We start from the raw sequence: 12,382 nt of genomic DNA on the forward strand, positions 1-12,382 counted from the left end.
GCAAGGATGATATTCTTAGGCGTTGTGCCCGCGAGGATGAATATTTGTATATCTTGCAAGAAGCACATATGGGCATAGCAGGAGGACATTTTTCAGGAGACCTGACTGCTAGAAAGGTGCTGCAATCAGGCTATTGGTGGCCAACTTTATTTAAGGATGCATCACTTTTTGCAAAAGGGTGTGATGAGTGCCAACGTTACAAGACCACACAGCGCAAAGACAGAATGCCCTTACATCCTATTAAAGTAACCCAACCATTTGAAAAATGGGGCTTAGACTTTGTAGGTCCAATTAGTCCCGCAGCTCGCAACACTCAATCTCGATATATTCTAGTTCCTACGGACTATGTAACAAAGTGGGCTGAAGCTAAGGCTTCACAAAAAGCTGACGCGAGGACAACAGCTAAGTTTATTTTTGAGAACATTATCACAAGATTTGGTTGCCCTTTTGAAATTGTTAGTGATAATGGTACCCATTTTATAAATGAGGTAATAAGAGAGCTTACCACGACCTTTATGATATCCCACCATAAGTCTACACCTTATTACCCGCAAGCTAATGGACAAGCCGAGAGCACCAACAAGACTCTAATCTCTATTTTAACCAAGACGGTAGAAGCTCATCGCACTGATTGGGATTTGAAGTTGACATCTGCTCTATGGGCTTATCGTACTGCTTATAAAGTGGCTATTAATTGTACGCCATTCAAAATGGTATACGGCCAAGAAGCGGTTATGCCTTGGGAGTTTGTCATTCCTAGTCTTAGGGTAGCTTTGCAAGAAGGATGGAATGGTAACCCCTTAACCGAGCGTTTGTATATCTTAGAAAAACTAGACGAAGAGAGACAGTTGGCTGTGCAAAATGCTCTTGTGGAAAAGGATAGGAGAAAGAAGTGGTTTGATCACCATGTGAAGGACAAGGACATCAAAGTTGGTGATAAAGTCCCTATGTATGGAGTACGTAAAGAGAAGAAAAAGTTGAAATATGCTGGTAAAGGACCATATAGAGTATGTGAAATTATCCTACAAGGTACCCTTCGTGTGGAAACTCTTGATGGAGTAGAAACCATTGGATTCCTCAATGGGAGTAAATTCAAAAGATATTATGATCCTTTAAGCCAAGAATAACTACGGGCCATTCATCAAAAAAAGGCCGCCAAAGCACAAACCGAGTTAAACAAGATACAAGCTCAAGCTGAGGCTAAGGAGCGACAACAACGTATAAGACAAAAACGAGAGGCTAACCTTGGAGTCACAAATGCATTCCACGTGGAAATCGAAGAGGATGGGTTGGACTCTGACACACCTCTACGTACGATACCCTATTGAGTTAAATAGTGCCTATGGAAAAGTGCTATATAACGCCTTATTGGACACGGGTGCTAAATATAATCTGCTATCCTATGGGGTGTGGTGTCAGTTAGGTAAGCCACCTCTATCTGAGAGTATTATCCAAGTCAAGGGTGTCAACAAGAAAAAAACTACGGTTTTTGGAATCTGACACACTTCTGTCAGTTATGACAATGGGATTGTACCTCAAGACTTTTTGGTCATGCCTACTGGAACTATGGAGGGTGATATAAACCTAGGCCGCACGTGGATGATAGCCACCAAATGCACTATTGATTGGGGGACTGGGGGTGTTACAACGCAAAAACCAACTCTTAGCCCTACCACTCAAGCCATAGTCCCTGAGATATTGCCTAAAGAAATAAAACCCAAGACATTGCATGTCCAGGAGGTTGAACCACACGTCCCCATAGCCCAACTCTCTAGAGCTTCAACTAATGTAGTTGAAAGAAAGCTTGAGACACACAAGAACCATCCTAATATAACACAAAAAACATACAAGTGGGTCCCTAAAGCCTCTGTAGTGAGCATGGTTGATGCAAAAAAACGGAAACCTAGTAAGAACCGTCCCACTCACTCCAAGAAATGTAAAGAAATGTTGCGTTGGACTCCTAAACGACTATTGGAAGCCCAAGGATACTATGAAGGAAATGATCAAATCTGGGTGCCCAAACGTAAACTGTACTCTTACCTGTCACCTGGCCCATGTAAACCCAATCCTGTGGCTCCAAAACAAATTGAAAATTGCGGAAAGGAAAAAATCATGGAATGTTACACACCCGATCTAGAGCTAGTTTGGGTACCAAAGAAAGAACGATTTGTTCCACCTAGCTCAGGAACAGGGAAATCAAATGAAGCTTCTTGCTCTTCATGTAGTTCCTATACGCAAATAGAAGCTTCGACACAACCTCCACCTACCACTGTACATATCCATACAAGCACGAAAGAGTTTGCACCTTCCGGGGTAAGTTCACCACCTACAACAACGTTGCAAATAAAATCATGGGAGAGTACCTTACCACCCTTGCAACTAGATGAAACGCATAGGGCGGTCGAAAACTATTGGTTAAAACCTTCACCCATAACAACTTGGAACAATTGGTTTCAAAAGGTGACGACCTCCTTCCAAAAGGTATGATCTACCCAAGGAAGGGGGGAGTGTTTGCTAACCTCAATCATTCACTCGCTTCCCTCTCAACCTTCCTCCCTGACCTCTCAATTCCAATCTTAGGGAATGTATATATATAGCCTTATACTCACAAAAAACAAAAATAGTAAAGAGCAAGAGCGACTAGCAACGAGAGAGCACCCTATCAGATCTTACATACAAGTCCAAATTCACCGTGTCAATTCAAGCAACACACAAAAACAACTCTTATGTTTTAAAGGCCTAACCAAATCTATCTGTCTTGTCAGAAATGGCTACTTCACCAGAGGCATGCACTTCTATTTTTGATGAAAGGTACCCCTTGTCTTTTCCTCAAGTGTTCTACGTATGCTACCCTATACTTTCTTGCGAATGGGATTTGATAGAGAGCCTTGCATGTGAGAGAAATTTTGAGGAGTTAGAATGGCTGATACGTCTATGGCTAACTAGTGATCCCTACCCAGTAGCGAATGTGTCTCCAATGGCACATGCTTATTCTTTTGCACAAGATGAGTATCCACGCATTGCGAGGTTCTTGATTAGCATGCTTGCACAAGAGGATGATGAAGAGGAACTAATAGAGACCGAGGAAGACTATGGCCTCACGGACAAGGATTTTATTTATCTAGATGATGAGGATAGAGGCCTAGCCTTAGGGTGGCCACCTGGTTTATATAATATCCTCTTTCCTTGATTCCAAAACGGGTGACAGATAGGTAGGTTAGGGGTCTAGATTGTGTTTTGAGTTTGGTTTTTAGGCGTTTTAATTTTTCACACTGACATGCCTCCTAGAGGTATAGTGTCTGTTTTTGGATGTGTTAGGTAGAACTTATATGGATCTCCATCCACATGGCTGAGGATATCTGCTTCAACGAAATGAGCCACTCCATACCTCTAGGTGTACTACTTTCCATGATTCATGTTGGTGGATATGTGTAATTGCTAATGATGATTTTGCATTCTTTGTTTGAGTGCAATAGTTATGATGTTATCTGCCATTATAGATGTATAAATTTGTCTTTGCTTAAGTTGATTGAACTCCAGTTTAATCTTATGGATGAGCCTGGAGATTAGGAGACCGTGACTTTAGGCTAACTCATTTACTTGACCACTAGGCCTAGCTAATAAAATTATCCGAGTATTTGACACCTTAGGAATGTTTTAGGCAGAGAAAGGCTTGCTCACTCAAACAACAAAAAACACTAGTGCGAATACCAAGGAAATGGAAGCAAAAAATTAAAAAATTAAAAAAATTTAAATTAAAAAAAAACACACACACACACACAAGTGCCACAAATGAAAAATCTTACGCTGGAAGAGAAATCCTGGCTTGAATTGGTACTTCACTCACATGTATTGTCTATGGTACTAGAGCCCTAGAGGTTCCCAGTGTGGGCGCTTTTCCTTGAGAAGCAAAAAACCCTGGACATACAAAATAAGCACACACGTCACATGATTGTGACCCAAAGTAAAAAAGTATTAAAAAAAAAATTTAAAAAAATTTATTAAAAGACTTCCATTGAGCTTACAGTTAACATTTCAAGCTTTTGTTTGCAGTTGTGAGAGCGAGTTGGCTAATCAAAGCTGAAAAGCATAATTAGGGAATCTTGCATTTAGATAATCTTCCTAGCTTAGCTAGTACTAGAGTAGTTGTTTTAACCTTAGTCATAGCTAACTAATTGATAGACTCACCCATAAGCTCAAAACTCTTGATTAATTAATTTACTCAAAGTGCAATTCATTTGTCCTTAATGGCAGTCTAACATTTCATAAATCTTGCATTTACTCATTTCCACATGTACTTTACATTCCCCTCATGATTTATGGCAATATAATTCCGCTTGCTAAAACAGTGACTTTGCCTTGCAACTTCAAATCTAGATGCTCTACAACATGGACTTACCAAGCTTCAACTCAATAGCTTCCGAGGACGGAATCTACATCAGGAAGGGGGGCAATGTTAACCCTCGTGGCTCATGGACACCCTATCGCCTACGACGGACACTGTAACCGTATTATTTATTTAAGTAGAGTCAGGCACCGGGCTTGTCGGTCCAATAGGGAAAGGTAGAGTGATCGCCGATGAGAGGCGCACTCTAACACGAACATGCTAGGGTTAGTTGGCTAAGCATGGGCGCCCAAGTGTGAATGGGGTGAGCTCACATAAAAGCCAGTTAAACCTAAAATTGAGTCATTCTCTCATTGTGCAATAGAAGTTGCTCTTGCTCCATCTCCACCTTCTCCTTCACCATCTCCTTGTGTGTGTGCGTGTGTGTGTGTGAGAGAGAGAGAGAGAGAGAGAGAGAGAGAGTGTGAGAGTGTGTGTGCTATCGAGCGTTGCGGCGGCACGACGGCGGCGAGGCGGTTGAGCGTGGCGTAGCAGCGTCTCCCTCTTCTTCGCGGTGAGGAATCCTCTACGGCAGGAGCATAAGGCGGTGAGTGACACACCATTGCCCTCTTTGAGCTTACTAGTTAAACTAGTTGTGTGCTTGGAGCCGTCTACGGCTCGTACACGGTGTATCGGCAAGTCCCTTGCTTCGACAGTGCGGCAAGGAGCGCACAACCACCTTCATCACACCTTGGGGATGTTTTGCATTTAGAGTAATGCCTTTTGGGCACACCAATGCTCCTAGCACCTTCATGAGATTCACAATATTTGTATTTCAGCCATTCTTTGGAAAATCTATAAGAGTCTTTATGGATGATTTTTGTATTTATAGTTGTAGATCACTTCACTGCCAAAAGGTTGAAGAGGGGCTTAAGAGGCTCCATCAATTTGGAGGACAACTCAACCCAGAGAAGTGTCATATCGGTGAATCTCAGGTGATTTTGCTAGGCCATGTGGTTTCTTCACAAGGAATTCAAGTGGATCCCTCTAAAGTAGAGGCCCTTTTGTCATTATCTGCACCAACAACAACTAAGGAGCTAATGACCTTCAACCACAAAGTGAGGTACATGTCTCGCTTCATCCATCTCCTAGCAGAAGCCATCGCCCCTTTGCATAGGTTGGCAAGCCAATCTACATTTGAATGGGGGAGGGAACATGCAAAATGTTTTGAGGAAGTGAAGAGCATTCTTAGCTCTCTCCCAATCCTAATGCCACCAGATCCAAAGGAGACCTACTATGTCACTCCAAGTGTAGGTTTCGAAGCAATCGGTGTTGTTTTGATGCAAAAATATCCTAAAACATCATACATGAGGCCAATCTATTTTGCAAGCAAGGTGATGACTTCGGCCGAGAAGGGATACACTGAAATGGAGAAAGTGGTCTTTGCAATCTTGTTTGCGGTAAGGAAGTTTCGATCGTATCTTCTCCCTGTGCCATCTGTTTTTCTCACCTTAGAGCACAATCTACCATATGTAGTACAACACATGAGCCTCTCATCTAGAATAGCAAAGTGGGTGCTTGAACTCCAAGAATTTGAATACACTTTCCTTGTAGAAGATAGCACAAGAGCAGGACTTGCAGACATTCTCACCTACAAAGTGAGAGATAGGGAAGGATCACGACTACAAAGAGAGGAAGGCTCAAAACAGTTCAAAGTAAAGGAGATTGATAATGCCCATACTTTATGCTTTGACGGAGCTTATCAACGCCAACAAGACAAAGCAACAGGGGGAATCATCATTTTGAACCCACAAAAGGAGGTAATGGTTAGAAAAGGTATCACTCTACCCAGTGTTCACTCTAACAATGAGGCTGAGTATGCTGCTCTAACCCTTGGGTTAGTAGAATGCAAAGAATTAGGCATACAAAGACTTATTATAAAAGGTGATTCTTTGCTAGTGGTGAGGCAAATCCAAGGGACTTGGAGGTGCAAGAATCGTACATTGTTTGAGTGGCTTAGTAGTGTAAGAGCTTTGATGAAGGATTTTAAAGCAACACAGGTACAACACATTGTGAGAACTCATAACAAGGAAGCAGACTTACTCGCAAATGAAAAGCTTCAAATGGCGGTAGGAGGTGTGAAACTATATGAACCCAAATATCAAGGTCAAGAGGAGCTAAAAGACATTATCTTCTTTCTACAAGCAGGTGAGTGTCCCAAACACTTAGACAAGGTGCAAAGACATAGACTAGTTAAGAAGGCCACACCTTACCAGTTGATCGGGGATGATTTATATCACAAAGGGAAATATTTGGTCTTGAGGAGAGTACCAGGTGTGCAAGAGATAGAGAAAATTCTTCTTTCATGTCATGATGATGTCTGTGGTGGTCACTTTTCTCACGATATTACAAGTAGGAAGATTTTATATGCAGGGTTTATTTGGCCGAGCTTACATCGTGATGTCCAATATTGGTGTAAGGCATGTAAGCCATGCCAAATTGCTAGGGATAGACGACTAACATATGAGCCTCGAGTCCCAATAATATCTTATGGCCCTTTTGAAAAGTGGGGTGTGGATGCAATAGGTCCCCTACCTCGTACTTCTACAGGGAAGGTTTTCATCATCATGGGTGTTGACTACATGACACGATGGGCGGAAGCAACAAGCACAACCCGAATCACAGCTCAAGAGGTATCAAAGTTTATTTTTGATCATATTTGTAGTAGGTTTGGAACACCCCTAGAAATCTTATCAGATCGAGGCCCGGGTTTTAGGGCTGACCTTCTGAATGATCTCTTGAGGAGGTTAAAAGTAAAACACCTGCATTCCACACCCTACTACCCTCAATGCAATGGATTGGTGGAAAAAGTGAATGGAATGATATGTAAGATCATTTCTAAGCAGGTTGTGGACCGGCCTAATGATTGGGATCGCCATTTGACGGCTGCTCTTTGGGCGTATAGGACATCTTTCAAGGTATCTACCCAATTCACCCCTTTTCATCTAGTTTATGGACAGGAGGCACTTCTCCCCATTGAGGTAGAGCTCTCAAGCTAGCGCGTTCTTGCAAGAGTGGAAAAAAAACCAAAAGAGGTTCTACATGAAAGGATCTTAGATCTCCAACGACTTGAGCTAGATAGAGAAGAGTCCATTGATCACTACGTCACCAAAGCGACAAGCCAAAGGGATAAAATCAACTAGAAGCTCAAGGGGAAAGGATTGAAGGAAGGTATGTTGGTTCTTCGCTATGATAACCGACTTGATACTCGACTTGAAAAAAAGTTTTTGCAAAGATGGGAGGGACCTTTCATGATAAAAACAAAGTTTGGGAATGGTAGTTACAGATTAGCAGATTTATCAAGAAAACTCCTCAAGACCATAGTCAATGGATGGAGATTAAATCCCTACTTTCAACGTATCAATCCGTTGATAGGCAGTCATCTGCCTACATCGTCTAAGCTCCAAATTGAAATGGCTCCCTTTGGTTGGCAAATGCTCCACCTATTTTTAAAGCTTTCATGTGCAAAGAAGAACCAGCCTTGGAATCTGAACATACCCAAGGCAACCCTCCCATCTCCGATTTATGGGATTGAGGTAATGAAAAGCAGGTCTAATGGAGTAAAAGAGTGCATGACACTCCTCCTATTGAAAAAAAAAAAAGTGAAAAAGGAAAAATGACAAAAAAAAGAAGAAAAAGAAGCAACACCGTCCTCCTAAAGATATGAATATCTCTAGGCTTGGGGGAGGGCTAATATGAGTGGCATAAAATGGTAACCATCTTTTTGCAACATTTTTCAGCCTACTCAACGTCCTCTTCCTCATATGTGTATATATTTTTCTACGCTATTAAGTTATCTAGAGTCAATTCTCCCTTTACGTTTAACCTTTGTGACGACACATACATTGTACTCTTCCCAAAAATGTCACCTTAGTCATATATTTATATTACCACCCTTCTCTTTTTTGCTTTGTAAATAGAATAAGCATACAATAACCAACTATATACCCCCAAACTTTCTTACCTCTTGTGAATTAGTAGTAGAAAAATAATATATCCATCTTCCACCCCATATAGATAAATTCCCATGGAAATCAACTCTCTACTTGTCTTTACCAAAGATTATGGTCCCTCTCTACAAGTCTTCTATGCCCCCTACATAGGTGGCCCAATATATCTTAAGAATATACATATAGTTTCTCTCCTTTCAAAAAGACTCCAATTGTATATTCTTTTCACAAGAAAATAATATTGGGCCCTCCTCTATTTGTTTAGGCATCATAGCCTTTTGAAAAAGCATGATTCCCCTTGGATGCATACAAGCAAAGGGCCCATACAAGAAGACTTGGAAGCAAAAGGTTCCCTAGCCTAGTGTGGACCTTCCAAACCAAATTTCTTGGTGCATGGGTGTGAAGAATAGTCCAAATTCATATCAAACATGTTGAGAAGGTCAATTTTGCCTTTTGAAGCATGTCATTCCGAGCTACAGGTAAAAAGTTATGGTCAAAATAGTGTAAATCTGTCAGATTCGCAGCAAAAGGGAACTGTAAATCAAGTAAATCAAGAGGGTGAGATCTTATTTTTCCCCTACTCATCTTCTAGAAGAGCAATGAGTGTTCAAGTTCACTTGCATGTGATGGGACCAACCTAAAGATGCTTTCTAAATGCCAAGACAGACAAGTTGAGATACCCCGCAGGAGCCACCCGTAGGGCCTCATGGTGGGGCCCACCTACATTATGCACCCCTATGGAGCCTTCACGGTCTAAAATGATACTTTTGGTGAATAAATAGTCCCTTTTATGTCCAATATTCAATGAGTGGTCAAAGGACACTTAATTAGGTCTAATCACTTACTCTAATTAAGTGTATCATAATCCCAATCCTACACAACTATAAATAGCCCCCCTTGGAGAGACTCAAGGACACACACCTATATTTTCAACTTCATGTTGTTTCTTGATCAATAGTAGAGAAAACCCCAACTCTCCCTCTTTCACATCCTCTCTCCTAACCCTCCTCTTTGGAGGAAGTGCAAACTCTATCCTCCACTCTTTCCATTCTACAATGTCTTACTCCATCAACCCAATAAATCATTTGTAGCACCTCAATAACTTGTAAATACATCGTGATCTCTCTCATGGTTATGTTAATGATCATGAAATCATCTTCAAAACTTTCAAGTTTCGCAATTCGTGATGGTTAGCCAGTGTCTGTCCTCCCCTTAAAAGGTGTGCGAGAAATCAAGTAAGTGTTCTATTCTCAATTTACCATTGGTTTGTTTCTCCACACTTATTCAATTGGTCTAAAGAAATTTCTCACTCCAACTCTCTTTTGCTTCATTACACATGCATGTGGCTACCTCTCATGGTGATTTTATTTGTGTCATGGCATAACATAGATGGAGATGAGCTCTCTATGCAAAGTGTGTTAGTTTGATGTAAGTGATTCTCTTGTGTGTTTGAGAGGCAAGTCTTGTGTGCATGCTTTTTTGATGAGTGCTTGAGAGAGGAAGAGTTTGGATGTATTATGGGTATTCTTATGGGGAGAAGGTGAATGCTATTCCACAAATTGCATATTTCATTTTGATGCACGGCATTGGGTTGCATAATCGTTGATGGTGTTCAAGTGTCCAAAGTGTATATAGAGTAAGGGGGTTTTCAAAGTGTGTTGCTAGAGTGGGTGAGTGCAAGTGTTATTTTGATTGGTTTCCTTCTCCACTCCCAAAAGAAGGTGGTGCCCCAAGTAGTGTGCATACCTCTTTACGAACATTTTGTGAGGGTAGGCCCATTGGTTTGGGTTTAGAGGCCCCATTTCAAAAAGCTCGCCCTCATTGGGTATGATTAGGGTGAGAGAACTCAAGGAGGTTTAAAGGTGAAGACTTCCATGGGTACACAATGAGCTTTCTAAAGTGAAAGTGCATGTCATACTTCAAAATTCTAGCATTATATTACTCAACATAAGGAGACATTGCATTGCATTCTCTCTAGTGGGGTATATACAAAATCCCTAAATGTAATATATAGAGATAAATCTTGGCACTAAGTGCACGGCTAGATTTCTTCTCCAGGTGTCTTCTAAAATATTTACACACATACATACACTAGGTGTCACATCAAATTAGGACTTAGGTGTAGGATAGTTTCCATGCCTATCTCAACATTTTGTGTTGTAATAGCTGTAGCTCTTGCTATCACTGTGACCACCACCAAGACGAGCGAAAAGTCATCTTGCATGCCCTATGCACAAAAGCGGTCATTATAGTATTGCAAAATGCAGATGATGCCATAAAGAAAGTCAATGAGTTTGATATCCTCATGCGAGATCTCGTTGAGAATATTTGGGAAAATACATTGCATTGATTTTGAAGAGTATGCAATGCAGAATTGTGTGAAAGGAAAAAGCTAGCCGGCTTTGATTATCAACATAAAACTCACACCATTTTAAGAAGTATGCAAGTTTTGTCCGAGGATTTAAAAGATTTTGCACCAGCTTCTGCTAATTTACGTCGATTGCAGCTATGGAATGAGCAAAAGGTAAAGAGAAAGCACATGATGGCATTAGATGCAGAGTCACTTCCAAAAAGGGTGTGCATCGCCCAAGACACAGCCGTTGCATCATCCGGACAGCCAGACATTGCAAGGACAAAGGAAATTATGTGCACTATTAACAACTCCATGTGTGCACATCTCATATCGGCATTCCACATGAGGCATTGCTTGAAGGACAAACAATTGGTTCAGGGCCTTTGGTGAAGTAAAAGAGTACAAAGTTCGAGGGATTTCTTTTCTTCCTGACCACACAACATATTGTGGGAAGTTGTTAAAGGGAAACAACAACTTCAAGTTGGAGAGCTTTCAAATAGAGCAGGGCATGCAAGTATTGCACCGAGTAATTTTCAGGTACATTGATCTCACAAATGAGTCACCTTGGATAATAATATTTCATTACTATAATGGCGGCTTTCTCTCGGCGACATACTCTTGACGGTGCCCTTCAAATACATTGAATTTTCCAGAGTAATGTATCGCTTGGATCAAGGGTGGAAAAAGCCTCCCCCTCCCGACATGCGACTAAGCCGGGAGCAACTACCAAAGTCAAGGAGATATTGATGAATATGCCCCACATTAAGCATGCTCTGGTGGATGGCATGGCAGCTGTACATACGGTGGGCATTATTCACACCAACCTATACCCAATTGATATAGTGTTGGACTTCACTAAATATTTGAAGGCACACATCAACATCACTAATTGGGGACTTCTACTAAGAGCGCCCAAAAAGTGATTTTTGCTTGATTTTGTATATGAGGCAGACAAAAACCCAAAAAAGGTGGCACATGCTCAATCTATTGGCTTTCAAGAGCAATAGAAGTGAGGATGGCTGGCACCTAAGTTGATCCCCTTCTTGAAGATGTCTATACTCTAACAAGCAATGTTTATGATTTGGGATACTTAGTGAAAGTGCTATATGATTTTTGGAAGGCTCTATAGGATCTGTGGATGGGTGGCAAAACCCACAAAAAAGCCACCATGGACGCTATACTTGCAGAGCCATAAGTTGGATGTTCTTGCCAAATCCCGAAGAGAGAAAATCTATGATGCAAGTGGAAAAGTTTTTTAGATCATTAAAAAATGATCCAGCCAGGTCGCAATGCCCGCTAGTCAAACTCTCTCTTTCGTTTAATAAAATTTTGTAATTGAACATGGTCTTTATATTTGAAATATGTGGTCAAGATAAAATGAGATGTGCTTAAGAGAATAATTTTTTTGGTCTCATGTTTAAAGTGTACTTGTTTTTAATGGATTCTTTCCATTCATTTTTGCATTCCATCTTTCAATCTTTGAGGCCAATGAGATGGAAGTCTTATGTACTAATCTTTCATTCACCAAGTTTCTTATATCCTCTATATTTCTGTAGATATGGTAGAGGGACAAGATAATGATGACCATGAGTTGGCTAGAAAGGCATACAAGCGACTTAAAGCTCTTGCATAAGGTTTGACTACCCGCCAGGCAACTAGAACAGCCTACAAATTATCTAAATGGGAAAACCCCAG

The sequence above is a fragment of the Adiantum capillus-veneris genome, chromosome 6 (genome assembly GCF_014529385.1).
Source record: "Adiantum capillus-veneris isolate H3 chromosome 6, ASM1452938v2, whole genome shotgun sequence".
Classification (NCBI taxonomy): Eukaryota; Viridiplantae; Streptophyta; class Polypodiopsida; order Polypodiales; family Pteridaceae; genus Adiantum; species Adiantum capillus-veneris.